This window comes from Chiloscyllium plagiosum, chromosome 4, assembly GCF_004010195.1.
Source record: "Chiloscyllium plagiosum isolate BGI_BamShark_2017 chromosome 4, ASM401019v2, whole genome shotgun sequence".
Lineage (NCBI taxonomy): Eukaryota > Metazoa > Chordata > Chondrichthyes > Orectolobiformes > Hemiscylliidae > Chiloscyllium > Chiloscyllium plagiosum.
The window spans coordinates 97,958,854-97,976,405 of record NC_057713.1 but is presented as its reverse complement, the minus strand read 5'-3'; the positions used below and the strand labels follow the sequence as shown (position 1 = coordinate 97,976,405).

Sequence of the window (17,552 nt, the reverse complement as noted above, 5' to 3'; positions counted from 1 at the left end):
GCAAAAACACAAAGATGGATTATTATCTGAATGGAGATAGGTTGGGAAAGCAGAATGCGCAATGAGACCTGGGTGCCATTATACACCAGTCACTGAAAGTAAGCATACAGGTGCAACAAATGATGAAGAGAGCAAATGATACCTTGGCTTTCATAGCAAGAGCATTTGGGTATAGAAGCAGGGATGACTTGCTACAACAGTACTGGGCCTTGTTGAGTCTATACCTGGAGGATTAGGTGTGGTTTCGATCTCCTTACTTGAGGAAGAACATTCTGGCTATTGTGAAGAGAGAATGTATGAGTTAGGACTGTGTTCACAGGTGTTTAGAACAATGAAGAGTGGATCTCATAGAGACCTACAAATTCGAACAGAACTAGACAGGTAGATGCAGGAAGGAAGTTTCTAATGACTGGGGAGTTCAGAACCAGCTATCACAGTTTAAGCTTACGGGTTAGGCCATTTAGGACTGAAGTGAGGAGAAATTCCTTCGTACAGAGAATGATGAGTTTGTGAAATTCTCTGCCACATAAATTGAGATTAAAAACCTGGAATATTTTCAATAAGGAGTTAGATGTATTAATTTGGGGTAAAAGGATGAAAGGGTGTGGGGAGAAAGTGGGAACAGGGTCCTGAGTTGGATGATCAGCCATGATCATATTGAATGGCAGAGTAGGATCAAAGGACCCGAATGGCCTACACCTGCTCCTATTTTCTATGATGCAATGAAATAACCTTTCCCTTATTCCAACCTTTCTGAGGTGTATTTCTGTCAGGGCGTATGATTTTTATTTAATGTGATTGTAACTTGTGTTGAGTTAATTCATCCGTAACATAATGGGTGTTGTAGAAAACCAGATGCTAATCTTTTTTTACTTAAGTGTAGCCTTATTTATACAAATTTAGCACTACAAATGTGAAAGACCAATCAGGTGCATTGAGTAGTGCAGTGGTGTAAATCGCCTGGGGATTTCACATCTCTTCATTCCCTAAACTTGCTGGTCAAGTTTTACACAAACAACAGTGTGCATCATTAACACACATTGTCATTTTGCCAGGTAGGTTTAGCCTAAATTAACACTACATCTGTAACTCAGTGGATTCCAATCTTATTTCTGAGTCAGAAATTAATTGGTTCAACTTCTACATGAAACACAGAAATCACAGCTGATGTTCCCAGTGCATTATTGAGGGAGTGCTGCACTGGTTGACGGTGCTTTCTTTCAGATGAGATGCTAAGCCCTTGTCTGCTGTAGGAGATTTCTTTGAGGAGAAAGTGAGGTCTGCAGATGCTGGAGATCAGAGATGGAAATGTGTTGCTGGAAAAGCGCAGCAGGTCAGGCAGCATCTATGCTGCCTGACCTGCTGCGCTTTTCCAGCAACACATTTCCATTGCTGTAGGAGATTCCATGGCATTATTGTGTAGGAGGGCTGGGGGGATTTTCCCCACACAGTCCAGCCAATTATTTGTGGTTCAACCACTATCAAAAAAGCAGATTATCTAAATATGATGTAATTGTTGTTTGGGGTATGTGTGCTATGTGCAAATGCAACACGTAGAGTCGTACAGTCGTAGAGATGTGCAGCATGGGAAACAGACCCTTCCATCCAACTCATCCATGCCGAACAGATGTCCAAAGTTAATCTAGTTCCATTTACCACGATTTGGCCCTTCCTATTCATAAACCCATCCAGATGCCTTTTAAATGTTGTAATTGTACCAGCTTCCACCACTTCCTCTGGCAGCTCATTCCAGACACACACCACCCTCTGCATGAAAAATATGCCCCTTACATCCCTTTTACATCTTTCCTCTCTCACCCTAAACCTATGCCCTCTAGTTCTGGACTCACCCAACCCAGGGAAAAGACTTTGTCTATTTATCCTATCCATGCCCCTCATGATTTTATAAACCTCTATAAGGTCACCCCTCAGCCTTCAATGCTACAGAGAAAACAGCCCCAGCCTATTCAGCCTCTCCCAATAGCTCAAATCATCCAACCCTGGCAACATCCTTGTAAATCTTTTCTGAAGCCTTTCAAGTGTAACAACGGAGACCAGAATTGCACGCAATATTCAAAAATGACCTAACCAACATCCTGTACCACCCAACTCCTATACTCAATGCTCTGACCAATAAAGGAAAGCATACCAAATGCCGCCTTCACTATCCTATCTAACTGGACTCTACTTTCAAGGAACAATGAACCCGCACTCCAAGATCTCTTTGTTCAGCAACACTCCCTAGGACCTTACCATTAAGTGTGTATGTCCTGCTAAGATTTGCTTTCCCAAAATGCAGCACCTCGCATTTATTACAACACTTCAGAAGTACTTTATTGGCTGTGAACCATTTTGGGACATCTTGGGGTTATGAAAGGTATTTTACAAATATAAGCTTTTTTTTATTGGAAACTGAACCATAAGGCCACATGTGCAGATGTAATTTAAAGTTATATTCACAATCACTATTTGGTTCCGTCTGTTCATTAACGTTTTTTTTAAAATCCAAGGTAAAAATCTCAAAGTGCTCTCTACCTTCCCTGGGATCACAACCAAAACAAAATTTCCATCAAAGATTCCTGGGAGGACAGCAGACTGGGGGAAGTGAGAAAGGATAGAACTTTTGTCTCTTTTACTTTGCCCAAGTTTCTTTTTAATGTGAGAGAAGTCTTTTCCTTCTAAATTGACATATACATAAATAAAACCCTCACTGTTCCCCGACATGAGGTCATGGTTCATTGCCAATTGGGAGAAGTACGATTTGAAATGAACCAGGTTTTGCAATGCTCTCACAGGGAGCAATCCTCCCCACACTTAAAGCAGCCCCACCACCCCAAATAGCATGATTCAAAATGACCTGTCCATTGCAATTTCCCATTATTAAAAGGGAGGATTGCTATGAAAAGTTTGATCATCCATTTGCATTGTAAATTACGCACTGTGCACATCACAAGTCTTTTTTTTGCCACTAAGCCTTATCAGGACAACTGAGATACTGAATAATGACCTCATTACCCATTTATAATTTGGTCACTGGATGATGGCATTCCAACGGGCAACTTTGATCCTTCATCTGTTTTCTTTTCCACTGTGACATATCTGAGCAATTAGAAAATTCATTTGGTGTTAGTCTAAATCATTAAAATTGCAGCCGGGCCACGCCAGGGAGTGAGGTCTCGAAGGGCCTCCACACTAAGGGGATTTAAAATCTGGAATCCTCTCAGAAAATAATTGTTGTCGATACAGTTGAAATGAAAATTTCCAAACAATGTTTGCCAGATAGAGAAATAGTACCACACTTTTCAACGATAGCCTTGTGGACTTAATCGCAGATTCAACCAAGTCAAAACATGTTGGTGCTGATTATATTCCTCCCATTTCCACCTCCTCTCAGCCCATCTTTTGTCTTTTTAATTGTTCCATTCCATCTCTTTTTTGCCTTGCATCATTGTCCTCTTTGTCATTTAATTGCCCCTGCCCTCTATCCTATCCTTTCAGTTTTGTTCTTTCCTCTTCTTATTTTTTTCTGCCTCTGCATTTGTTTTTAATCTGTCACGTCTCTCAATCTTTCCCAGTTTTGGTGAAAAGTCAAAAGAGAAGAAAAGCCAGAAGCTGAAACAATTTTTTCAAACTGGCACCATGACATCTAAGAGATTAGTGGGCTCTGAGCCTACCTTTAGCTGGCAGTGGGACCTGCTCAGCAACTTTACTGCAGGTAGGCTCTAATTAGCTGCCTTCATGCTCACTGTCCAATTAGGGACGATGGGTGGACTTCCGATGGTGCAGCAAGCCCAATCAACAGGCTCATAGCTCTGAAGCCTCAGCAGACTATCAGGAGAGAGGTACCTGTGGGGCCTCAAAGACATTTCAAGATGGTGGTTGCCTCTTGAAGTTAAGAAGGCAGAGTAAATTCAGGGTGGCCAAGGCCAAAGCCCATGCTGATTGGAGGTCAAATCCCTCAGGGCATATTCAGGATTTATAAGTGGTATTTTTCCTCTGTTTGGGCCCATCCATGATGCATGGGGAACCTGGATCAAATAGCTTCCCAAGCTGTCTCAGTGATGTCAGTACGTTTCTTTTAGAGAGAGAAGTAGGTTACTCAGATACAGAAACAGATTTCAAAGTTGCGGAGCAGTTTATAATATGGTTACAAGTAGATAAAAACTGGGAACTTAACACTCAGGAATACTTGACCTTTCAGAAAGACAGGGTGGATGGAAAAGGTGGTGAGGTAGCACTGTTAATGTGAGAGATGATCAAGGCTTGTATGTTGTACAGTTAATAAAAACAGCAATGGAAAGAAGGCATTGGTAAGTGTAGTGTACAGACCCCCAGACAGCAGCTACACTGTGAGAAAGGTTATAAAACAACAAATAATAGGTGCTTGTTAAAAGAATACAGCAATAATTATGGGTGACTTTAATCTTTTTGTTGACTTGGTTAATCAAATTGGAAAGAGTAACTATGGCAACAAATTCATAGAGTGCATTAGGGATAGTTATTGTGAGGAATGTGCTTTTTGCCAATCAGGCAGCAGACTATTTTGGGTCTTACCTGCATTATTTAGTTCAAAGCTCTCTCCACAGCTCCAGTTGTGCAATTTGCAAGGACACTGATCCCAACATGATTCAGGTGGATCCTGACCTCCTTCCCCTGTCCTGGTGCTAAAGTTCCATGAATTCAATATTGTTTCTCCCACACCAATCTTTGAGCCACATGTTTGCCTCTTTAATCTTGTTGATCCTGTGCCAATTAGGTGTGGCTCAGATAATAATCTGAAGATTATTACTTTTTGGTTCTGTTTTCTAACTTAGCCCCTAGCTGCACACATTCCCTCTGCAGAATCTCATTCCTCTTTTTACCTATATCATTGGTACCTATGTGGACCACAACAAATGGATCTTTCCCCTCCTATTCCAAGTTCCTCTGCAGCCCAGATGAGGCATCCTGAACTTGGGCATCAGGCAGGCAACACAACCTTCAAGACTCTCGATCCAGACCGCAGACAACAGTGTCTATTCCCCAGATTTTACTATCTTTATTATAACCATATTTCTCTTTTCTCCCCTCTCTTGAATGGCTCTCTATACCATGGTGCGATAGTCAACATGCTCATCCTCCCTTCAACTCTCGTTCACGTAGGGAACAAGAATCTCAAACTTTGAGACTAGCTCAAGGTCTGAGGCCTATTCAGCATTACCTTCTGGATCCCTCTACCTGCCTCACTCATAGTCACACCAGTTCCTCCTTGACCCTTGACCGAATTTGAGGTAGTTAATCTAAAGGGCATGACTGCTTCCTGCAACACAGCATCCAGGTAACTGTCTCCATTCCTGAGTGTTCAAAGCTCAGATCCAAGCTGAGCCAAAGTTCCTCAAGCAACCAACCCTTGGTACAGATGTGGTCATGATGAAACACAGTGGGGTCCACCAGATCCCCATCATGCAGATGCAGCAAACCACCTGGCTCTGCATCTATTTTATTTACTTAGTTCTGAATTCTTCACCCTTTTGGTCTTTTGCCTCAATGTCTTCTTTATTGTTTCTGTAACAGATTTTGTGAAATAACCCTTATGGGAAGCATCTTGGAATGTTTGACTGTATTTGAAGTTACTATATGAGTATAAATCCAAGCTGTAGTTGATCTGACTTAGTGTCATTGTCAACCCTGACTTCTGATCTGGAGTATGTTTACCATAACAGGGAAAAAGAGATTTTGCATGGGCTTGTTTGCAGCTACAGTCAGTTCTGATATAACACGATAGTTCCATTCCCGTGCAACCCTGCAAGAAAATCACGTAATAGCCATACCATTTAAACTAATAGAGCTGGAATCGTGTTATAGCCAATACAGGTAAGGAAAGTTTGCGTTCTACAAATAATGGTCTACATTCTTCAATTGTGTTCTAGCCAATTTGTGTTGAAGAAATATAAGTTATAGCAGAACCGACTGTATACCTCTAAGGTTATGCATTTCTACAGACTTTCAGTGAGAATCATTCCCTATTTGTCGACAATCGATCATGAGTTTGGGATTGTCACAAACGAACACACACAGTTTGAGGAATTGGAAAATCCAGCAGTAGAGCATCTTCTGGAAGGCAACAATTTGTGATGGCAACCAATGCGTTTGGTCAAAATGGGTCCAGTAGTGATATCTGGATAACCTGGATAACCTAAGGTGCTGAAGAACTGCAGAAGCCAGTGTAACACAACCATCCTCGAAGCTGCAGTGAAGATGATTGAGAGGTGATTTCATTGAATTCTGGAAGAGTTCAGTGGGGTAGATACCGAGAAATTGTTTCTGCTGGCGAGGGAATTTAAACCAAGGGGGCATAGTCTCTGGCTAGGGGCCGATCAATTAGAATTGGGGTGAGGAGCAATGACCTCGCTCAAAGGGTTGTGGATCTTTAGAATTCTCTACTCCTCAGGGTTATAGGTAAGTCTTTGTTGGAAACCTTTAAAGTTGGGATAGATAGACTTTTGGTTTCTCCATGAATAAAAGGAAATGGGAAGTCAATGGGAAGTCAAGTCCAAGACAAGCTAAGATTGTGTTAAGTGGTGGACCCATACGGTCTTCTCCTGCTTCTATTTCACACGTACTTGGTTGCTGACTGTGTTCGTGTAGTCCACCCAGATACCCAAAAGTGACATCAGAATGAATGTTCAGATATGTGTACTTATCAATGAAATGGTCTGGAGACCATCAAATGTGCCACAGACTCAAATATGGGAACTCCCCCACTCTGCAGCAGACCATGACTTTCTTCCATTATGTAAAGCTGACTCTTGATCTTCTCTTGCAGTTGACAGTTGTTGAAAAATGTGTTGTTGGAAAAACACAGCAGGCCAGGCAGCATCTGAGGAGCAGGAGAATCGATGTTTCTGGCATAAGCCCTTCTTCAGGAAGCCCTTCATTCTCTCGAATCCTTTAATCAAAGGCAGAGAACAGCACTCAGCAGGTGGGGAATTGTCAAGGCTGTGGGGGAGGGGGACGAAGACTTTCCAAAGTTTCATCTTTGCAACTTGTCTCCAGGGATTGCTCCTTGCTTCTGGTAATTGGTCTGAAACCAGATGTGAGGTGTTCTTGCCACATCTTGCAAAATGTAGTTTGAGCTATGAGCAAAGTCTCGCAAGGAAAACAGGAAGGAGCCAGGAATAAATGCCCCACTCTGCCATAGGCCATTCCTGTCACGTCTCTCACTCTTTTCCAGTTTTGGTGAAAAGTCAAAAGAGAAGAAAACCTTTAGCTGGCAGTGGGACCTGCTCAGCAACTTTATTGCAGGTTGGCTCTAATTAGCTGCCTTCATGCTCACTGTCCAATTAGGGACGATGGGTGGGCTTCCGATGGTGCAGCAAGCCCAATCAACAGGCTCATAGCTCTGAAGCAGTTGGCAGCAGGGTATACAAGTCTAAGCTTCTGATGGAAGGGAACTGGTGATTAACAGAAAAATGGGCATTCCAGCAATGGATACAGAGACTCCAATGAGTCATTTCTTCCTTGATGTTGGCCTTTCCCTAACTGCAGCACTACGATTGTGTCCCACTTACTGATGGCATTATCGTTACTGACTGGCTGATGGTGTTCAATGGGAATAATGATATTGTTATGACCAGGTGCTTATAGACACTTGCTTTGTAGGTATGGTCAGGAGGTACACATGAGAAACATTGAGGTGACTGTTGAATGGAAAGTAGAATGGTCCAGTGTGGACACCTGTGTCATGCTCAGTGTAAAGGTAAAATTAGTCCCAGTCAGAGCAGACAACCTCCTGTAAAGCAATTCTCTCTGATGTTCAATTCCATTGATTTCTAACAAAGAGGAAGATTTAACAGGGATCAAGCTGATAATATAATTTTTGCTCTTATGCATTAAGTCAAAATTGTTGTCCCTAAAAGTGTGCACTGACATTGAGCCATAAACTCCAGCCGTCAGGCTACCATTTGTGTACATGTTTTAAATCAAGTGTGTTGTCTATACCTGAAGGTTTCAGTAGCGGTAATGTGAATTTACTCTTAAATTGAGCATGTTATTTCATAAGAGACAATCATGTGTCTCTGACATAATGTAACTAGGCAATGGCCTTGTGGTGTTATTGCTGGCTAAACAATTCCAGGTTCTGGGTTCAAATCCTGCCATGGTAGATGGTGAAATTTGAATTCAATAAAAATCTGAAAGTAAGAGTCTCATGATGACCATCAATCAATTGTCAGCGGGGAGAATAATCTGGTTCACTAATGCCCATTAGGGAAGGAACCTACAGTCCTTACATGGTTTGACCTACATGTTATGCCAGACCCACAGCAGTGGTTAACTCTTAACTGCCCTCTGGGCAATTAGGGATGAGCAATAAAAGCTGGGCGAGCCAGTGAAACACTCATCTTGTGAATGAATTTTTTAAAAAACTAGTTATTAAATACCATATAATAACATTTCATTGTTTAACAAAGTTAAGCCAACCTTCTGTGGGATTTCCTCCTACTTGGTATTTATACCAAGAAGTACTAATACCAAGAAGAAGGATTTGTGGCAGTGAATCAACTATAGGCATCCTAGAGTACACAACCACATAATATTTTAAGAAAATTGACCTTCTCTCCAAAATTTCTCTGTGACATGTACTATCCTTGTGAGCCTGACTGCAACTGAAAGAAAGATATTGAATATTTGCTGCGCTATGCAGAACTGAGGGTGTAGTGAACTGTTAAAGGTAAACCAAGGCCCCAATAGTCCACCTAGGTGGACATAGAAGATCCCTTAGCTATTGTTTTGAAGAAGAACAAGGGAGATCTACTTGGTCAATATTTACCTACTAACCAACATCAATAAGAAAAATGCTCAGATAATCATTGCTTTAATGTTTGTGGGATCTTGCTGTACTTGAGATTGGCTGTTGTGTCTCTTACATTGAAACAGTGAATACTTTTTAAAAGTATTACATTGACTGCAAAGTACGGTGAGACATCCTGAGATCAGAAAAGGTGCTACAGAAATGCAGGCCTCGCTTTCTTCCTTCCTTAAAGGTTAGAAGCAAGTATCACACTCCAGCAAAGAGCAACTAAGTTCAACTCTTGAGTATAAGTCACCAACTTCCTCTGTTCCCTTCTATCCTAATAGTTAATGATGGCACTAAGTTCATGCCAGATTGGCTCTCCATTGGCTTGACGCTGCTTGTCTGCTCAGTAAGTGGCCAACAGGCAGTTTCATGACAATGATATCCTAGAGAACACAACCACACAGTATTCCAATAAAAAAAACCTACTCTCCAATATTTCAATGTGACATGTACCATCCTTGCGTGAAGAAAATAATCTTCACATGCCACAGCCTCTCCATGTCCCTACATTGAAAAAGTCAAGGGTTTTCTTCATTTGTTTTTGCCTGAGAAGATGGGGTCAGGAAAGACCTTGCAACAATTAGGAAGTAAAATGCCTTCCTTTCTCTAGAATCCTTTAATCGAAGGCAGAGAACAGCACTCAGCAGGTGGGGAATTGTCGAGGCTGTGGGGGAGGGGGAAGAAGACTTTCCAAAGTTTCATCTTTGCAACTTGTCTCCAGGGATTGCTCCTTGCTTCTGGTAATTGGTCTGAAACCAGATGTGAGGTGTTCTTGCCGCGTCTTGCAAAATGTAGTTTGAGCTATGAGCAAAGTCTCTCAAGGAAAACAGGAAGGAGCCAGGAATAAATGCCCCACTCTGCCACAGCCCGTTCCTGTTAAGTGAATAGTTCACTACAGTATTTTGTTCACTTATCAAGGGTATTACTTACAGGAATTTGGAGCTATTCGGTGATATTATCAAACCCCTTTTGCTGGAGACTTTTCATGTTAGATTAGCTGCTTGTTGCTATCTAAATATCCCTGTATCCTGCTACTACAACTGTGCTGCCACTACTAATTTATTACAGAGTTGTGAGCTTGGTTTGTCATGTAAAGGATACTGTGATACAACCGATTGCTTATGTACAACTTCACTTAAGACCAATAGTACAATCCTAGCTGTCAGATTTAACTAATGCTAAGCTGCTGTTCAAATGTCTTTCTCTGTATGTCAGTTATCCTGTCTATATTTTTCTTTCTTTCTGTATCTAATTGCCTCTCTTTCTCTGCTCCTACAACATCTCTCTGTTTCTCTCTCTTTCTGTCTCTAACTCTCTCTGTCTGTGTGCCTTTGCATCTGCTTAGAGAAATGAAATTGTATCTGGCTGACTTGTTGTAGTCATGTAATCTGTACCTCTGCTATAAGTGCCTTTATATGCAGTTGATGGTAGCCATTAATCATACATTACTCATAATAGTGTCAGAATAGTGTGCTTGAGCATGTATGGATGTTCTGAGGTGTAACTAAGCCAGTTACGAAAAGAAACAAGAAGGAAAAGCTGCTTTTAAAAAAACTGGTTATATCAAAATGGTTGTGCATTTTCCACTCCCTGCTACTGTGGAAAATTAAGAGTTTTGAGACAGAATTGAACTTTTTCCCACTCTTTGTGGCAAACCTATGAAATGGCAACAAAACTGTTGAACAAACCTAAGCATATATGAATTGTAACTCTACTACCACTGCTGGGGAAAGTAATGCTACATGCTGTATTGCAGCCTAGACTTTGTTCAAGAGTATTAAATCTGGACAAGAGAGATTTTGTAGGCTATGAAGACATACTTCGAACCCCATATTATCTTATTTTAGAACAGTAGTTTGTTCAGTATCAGAACTCAATGGGAGATTGAGAAAGACTGTTAATCAGTATATGACTGCACCGATGCATCTAGCTAAATTATGAGAGTTTGGGTAACAGGAAGATAAGCTCATCAGAGATAGAATTCTTTTAGGCATGCATGATCCTATTGTGAGAGTGTGTCTGTTGAGAGAGGAGAAATGTATTCTTCAGACAGATATCAACATGTGCTGTGGGAGAATAGACAAAAAGTTACATGATGCTGAGAGACATTCCAGGCTGAATGAGAATGACAGATTGGGGAAAGGGTAGAAATATTTGCAGATAGGCTAGCAGAAAGACCAAGACCAATGTCCTCCACTTAGTTCACATTCCACAGTTGCCTTCCTCATGGAACTGCCTGCAGCACAGGCAGCATCCATTACTAAACTCTTGGTGCTGTTGGAACTGCTGGAGCTGCTGGCTCATCAGATTCACTGGCCGACATTTCTCTGGCAGCCATCTTTATAGGTTTGTTTTGCTTCTTTCTAGCTAAGCACATGTGCAACATGTAAATATTTTGGAGGACGTCACATAGAAGAAAATATGACCAATGTGAAGAAAACTGCCCTAAGTGCAAGCTGGCCTAAGTTACTTGGCACACAGTGCTTAGCTAGAAAGAAGCAAAACAAATCTATAAAGATGGCTGCCAGAGAAATGTCAGCCAGTGAATCTGATGAGCCAGCAGCTCCAGCAGTTCCAACAGCATCAAGAGTTTAGTAATGGATGCTGCCTGTGCTGCAGGCAGTTCCATGAGGAAGGCAACTGTGGAATGTGAACCAAGTGGAGGACATTGGGCGAGAAGGGCTTGACCAGCTTATGAAGGGAATCAAGATGGTTGGGAGTGGGGGCTTTAGGTTTTGGAGAGCAGATGAAAAGGAAGAAATAGGCTTATTATCCCTAGTGCAATGCCCCTATATCCCCTCAAGGTAGTGGCGTCCTTCCCCAACAGGGCATTCTCTCTGTTTTACATGACTCCTCCCTGATGCCACCCTGCTGAAAACACTCCTGACAGGTACTTGCAAAATCCAGCCCAGTTTGTATCTACTTCTGAGCAAGCTGCATGGATAAGTTGGCGATTAGCAAGTTTAGGTCACATGGAATACAGGGAGAACTAGCGATTTGGATACAGAACTGGCTAGAAGCTGGAAGACAGAGGACAGTGGTGGAGTATTGCTTTTCAGAATGAAGGTCTGTGACCAGAGGTGTGCCACAAGAAACAGTGTTGGTGCTGGGTCCACTGCATTTTGTCATTTCTATAAATGATTTGGATGTGAACATAGAAGGTATACTTAGGAAATTTGCAGATGGCACCAAAATTGGAGGTGTAGTGGACAGTGATAAAGGTAACCTCAGAGTACAATGGGATCTTGATCAGATGGGCTATTGGGCTGAGGAGTGGCAGATGGAGTTTAATTTAGTTAAATGTGAGGTGCTGCATTTTGGAAAGGCAAATCAGGGCAAGACTTAGACTATTAATGGTAAGGTCCTGGGGAGTGTTGCTGAACAAAGTTACCTTGGAGTTCAGGTTCATAGTTCCTTGAAAGTGGAGTCTTAGGTAGATGGGATAGTGAAGAAGGCGTTTGGTATGCTTTCTTTGTCAGGGCATTGAGTATAGGAGTGAGAGGTCATATTGCAGCTGTACACTGCATTGGTTAGGCCACTTTTGGAATATCATGTGCAATTCTGGTCTCCCACCTACAGAAAGGATGTTATGAAACTGGAAAGGATTCATAAAGGATTTACAAAGATGTTGCTAGAGTTGGAGGGTTTGAGCTATACAGAGAGGCTGCATAGTTTTGGGCTGTTTTCCCTGGAGATTGGAGGCTGAGGGGTGACCTTATAGAGGTTTATAAAATCATGAAGGGCATCGATAGGGTAAATAGACAAGGTCTTTTCCCCGGGATGGGGGAGCCCAGAACTAGAGGGCATAGGTTTAGGCTGAGAGGTGAAAGATTTAAAAGAGACCTAAGGAGTTACGAGAGGTGAAAGATTTAAAAGAGACCTAAGGAGTTACTTTTTCATGCAGAAGGTGGTGCATGAGTGGAATGAGCTGCCAGAGGGAGTGGTGGAAGCTGGTACAATTGCAACATTTAAAAAGCAGCTGGATGAGTATATGAATAGGAAGGGCTTAGGGGGATATGGGCCAAGGGCTGGCAAACGGGACTAGATTAGGTTAGGATATCTTATCGACCGAAGGGTCTGTTTCCGTGCAATACATCTCTATGACTGTGACTCTATGGTGCATTGATACAGTGCAGGTTTTGCACATACATCAGGTCTGTGGTGGATTATTTGGTGAAGATCACCCCTTGCATGTTGTTTTGTAGGGAACACACATGACTTTCTGCGAGCAGCCAAACACGAGGAGGATTTCCAATTGGAAGTCAGACTCTAGCAGTTTGGCTATGTCCTTGCTCACAAACTGTCTGTTTGGTATTAAAGAGAATATGCGTCACTCAAGAAAATATGACTTGATTGATAATTCTTGCACAACAACAAGAGCTTGCATTTACATAACGTTGTGAGAAAAATAAAGTGCATCAATGCATTTCACCATGACATTATCAAATAAAATTGACAGTGAATAACCTAAATTGAGTTTAGGGATAGATGGTGAAATACTTGGTCCCAGTGCTAAGATTTTAAGGAGGGGTTTTAAGGAGGAGCAAGCAATGTTGAAGAGTATCAAGAAACTTCTAGAGCCTTGGCACCCAGCAACCGAAGGCAGGGTCACCTCTGTTGGAGCGCAGGAAAGGAGGACGTGGAGGAGGCCAGAAATGAAGGAGCAGAGAGAACTTGAAAGGGTGTAGAAATGGAGGATATAACAGAGATGAGGAGAAGTATAGGCTTGAAGTAGATTAAAGGGATTTCAGAAGATTGTGGGGTTAGAGGTAGTTACACAGATTTGGAAGTTGAAAATGGGGTATTGATAATGTCACTGACCTAGAAAACCAGGGGCCCAGGCTAACTAACCCTCTGGGGACAGGAGTTGTTATTGTAACACAGCAACCAGTGGAAAAGCAATTCAACTAATAAATCTAGAATTGAAAGCTAGATGTGACTAGGAAGGGCAACTGTGAAACCATTGTCAATTGTCATAAAAACTCATCTGTTTGTGGAAAGGAAATTTGCAGCTCTTATCTGGTCTGGCTTACATACGATGCCAGATCCACGTGGTTAACTCTCACCTCCTCATTTGAAATAGAATCATAGAAACCCTACACTGTGGAAGTAGGCCATTTGACCCAACAAGTACACACTGACCCTCTAACGAATAATCCATCCAGATCCATTGCCCTACCCTATTATTTTACACTTCCCCCAACTAATGCACCTAACCTGTACATCCCTGAACAGTATGGGCAGTTTAGCATGACCAATTCACCTAAACTGCACACCTTTGGACTGCAGGAGGAAACCGGAGCACCAGGAGGAAACCCACGCAGACATGGGGAGAATGTGCAAGCTACACACAGTGTGGACCCTGGTAAGTCACTCAGTTCAAGGGTAATTTGGGTCATATACTGACTTTGCAAATGATGTTCAAATCTCATACAAAAGAAGTTTTAGAAAGAGCTGCAGGAGGTTACAGATATTACAGAAGGTTGGAGGAGGCTATTTCACAATATGTTTCATAATCATTTTGGCTTGGACTAGCTGGGTACACAGCAAATGATGATTGCCACATGTAGTGGTTGAAGCCCAAAGCACTGATGCGTTTAAGTGGATGCTAGAAACTCATATGAAAGAAAAATAATTATGGTGGGAGGAGGCTCATGTGGAATTGAACATCACTGTAGGCCATTTGAGCCAAAACTCAGTGTCTATGCTGCAGGCTCTCTGCAGTTTGGTATGGGGTCTGTTATACACTGTCAAAATGACCCCTTACATATCATTTGGTGGCGGGGTGGCTGTGGGTGAGATTTTCAACTAAAGAATGGGTAACCAAAGATTGTGAATTAAAAGGAGGGGTCCCTTGGTTATTTTCAGATGGTTCTCTGCTTGGGAGAAGTTCTGATCGCTGGTACCAATGAAGGAGGATGCAGGGGAGGGCGTGTTGGTTCTCGAACATGAAAAAGAAATTGAAAATTTCAATGTTCACAGGGCCGGGAGAGTTGTTAATTCCTGGAGAGTCCAGGAGTGTTGTCAATCCCCCTGTGAATGTTCTATATCTTTCCAATTTCTCCTGCTTTCTTCTGGTAGGGACAGGACTGTCCCAGCCCCTGCTGTAAGTGTAAAATCTTTGGGCAAATGTAGGGTCCAATCCTATCAGCAACTGACTCAAAACTGTTCTGAACATGTTGGAATGATTTTGAGTGATTTAAAATAATGGGAGAAACGGTTTGTTCATCTGGCAATGCATTTAAAGACAGCTGACTCACCAACTGACCTCTGTTCTCAATAAAGTTTGGCCAGTAGGATGCAAACTAGCTGCAGCAGAAGGCAGGAAGATGCATGGGGTCTTACGGGCTCCCCTGTCCGGTATTGATAATACTTACCACATTTCTCTCTCAACGGATAGTTTTTATAAGGCGACTGGATCTAATAAAACACAGACAAATTCATCCAGATTTCAGTTTTTGAACTTCAGGCTAATTCTCTGAGTCAGACTTTAACAACTCTTTGATGATGGTTTATGCATCCTGTTCTCTGAGTAAGTATTGTTCATTGCAGCATGGAATGAGGCCATTTGGTCCATTAAGCCCGTGCCAAGCCCTCTGCAGAGCAATATCGTTTGTCCCATTCCCTCATTCTCTCCCCATGTCCCTGTTTATCTCTCTCAAGTGACTATCAGTTGCTTGTTTTTAAATCGTCGATTGCCTGTTTTACTGGATCCCCTGACAAGCAACCTGTGTTAAAATTGTCCCCCTCTTAAAGAAGCTTATAGCCATCCACTTCCAGTTCCTTTTCCACCCAGAATGATTCCAATTTTTGGTGTCTTCACACAGGCACGGTTTGAAGCCATTTGCTGATTCACTCTCCCATTATGTTTGTGCTACCACAGTGAGGAAGAGTTAGATTTGCATTTATATAGCACCTTTGCTGATTACCAGAAGTCTCAATGTGCTTCACTGCCACACTTTGAAGTATGGTCACTGTTGTACCTCAGGAAGCACAGCAACAGGTTTGCTCCCAGCTCCCACAAGCAGATATCAGCCAGATATTCAGTCAATAAAGAGGATCACGTTAACTCCGTTATGTGATTTTATGTGCTACAGTGGACAAAAACTGCTCCACATGTCTCTTTCTGCCTTCTCTTCTCTTCCAAATAATTGGAGATTTTTCTGAGCACTGATTAAAGACGGAAGTAATTGAGATCTAAAATATTTACCTTTCTGCTACATTGATGTTTGGATATTATCTCAACCTGTATTTCACATGGTCATGAGCATCGTAACCAAAGCTGACTTACTCCCCACAGAAATGTCACGTCCTGGGAGAAGAAAAATCAGAGTTAAATGAAGGAAAAAAAAATTGAAAAATTCATCCCTGATAGTCACCCATTTAATTCAACCTGGTGAATTCAATCAGTCCAGGAGATCACAATAGACCAATTTGTGTTTAGAAATTGATGCTGATTCCTGCTCCAGATACACTGATTCTTGTTGATACAAAACACTTTGTGTGTGGGTGACAGGCTGGGACAGAGTCTGGCTTTACTAAAACAACTGCCTGCCAACATAATGCATCCAATATCGAATAATGATTTAAAACAGCCCAAAGTATATTCCTATCACTGAACATGCATACAATTGTCCATTGTGTGCATATGGTCTTGACATTACAGTTGGTCATACAAGAGACGCACAATTAATCCGTCCACGTGCCATTTCAAAACTGTTGTTAAACTGTTCTTGAATTTGTTAACATCATTGCCAAAATAGTAGATATCATTTGAACTTAGCTCAGCATGTGGGTATTGCTGGCAAGACCAGCACTTAGTGTCCGTGCTAATGTGAATCTTGGAGAGGTGGATGGTGACCTTCTTGAATCACTACAATACTTAGCACCAATTTGTCCCCACAGTGCTATTAGGTAAATGAGGAACAAGGGGAGAGGTTTATGCCATCGATTCTCTTTGAATTCCAGGAGTTTGTTCCAGTGACAATGCTAAGTTTTTATTATAATGCTGCCATTTGTAACACAAGTTACTTCAGTTACATGGATGGGACTGTTCTCACTAAAGATGAGCAGGCTGAAAGAAGATTTGTTAGAGATGTTCAAAATCATGATTTGGCCAGACCACTGGTGGAAGGACGAAGAACTAGAGGACACCAAAAGAACAAAATATGAAATGGAGAAACACCTTTCTATCCAGTGCATGGTTAGGATCTGGGAGGTAATGCCTGAAAGTGTGGTGGATGCAGGTTCAGTTGTGGCTTTCAGGAGGGAACTGGTTACACATTCACAGTATTATAGGGGGATGGATGGGAGATGGAACTGCAGAAAGTGGTCTTAGAGCCAGCATGACCTGACTGTTCTCCTTTGTGCAATAATCATTTTATGATTCAAGCAACAATTTTAGTTTTCAGAAGATCCTTTCACAATATTCTAATAGCTTGTAAGTTTGTCGAATGTCACCAGTAGATGGAGCAATATGTCAATGTATTACATACATTCTGCCAATGTAGGGAACCGAATTTTGTTTCGCATCTATGTTGTGGAACATAATGTAACTAAATAACTGGCCTGTGAAAGCACTTTGTGATCCAGTGCTACTAGCTTATGTGTGAAGCTCTCTCCTTTTTATATAAGACACTAACTGTCGCCAACTCTTTTTGGGTTGAACACCAATCCTTGTCAGGTGGTCCTTGAGAATTCCATGAAGCTCTGTCAA

At 41.8% G+C, this 17,552-nt stretch overlaps 1 long non-coding RNA gene across 1 annotated transcript in view; it reads right to left on the bottom strand.

The window, feature by feature from the left end:
- Positions 1-16,104, bottom strand: part of LOC122549230 — a 33,341-nt gene extending 17,237 nt beyond the window's left edge. Inside the window, exons 1-2 of the long non-coding RNA XR_006311463.1 lie at positions 16,047-16,104; positions 3,016-3,099 (exon numbers count right to left, since the gene is read on the bottom strand). This is a non-coding gene — a long non-coding RNA (uncharacterized LOC122549230). The remainder of the gene's footprint in view (positions 1-3,015; positions 3,100-16,046) is intronic.
- Between the last annotated feature and the right edge of the window lie 1,448 nt (positions 16,105-17,552).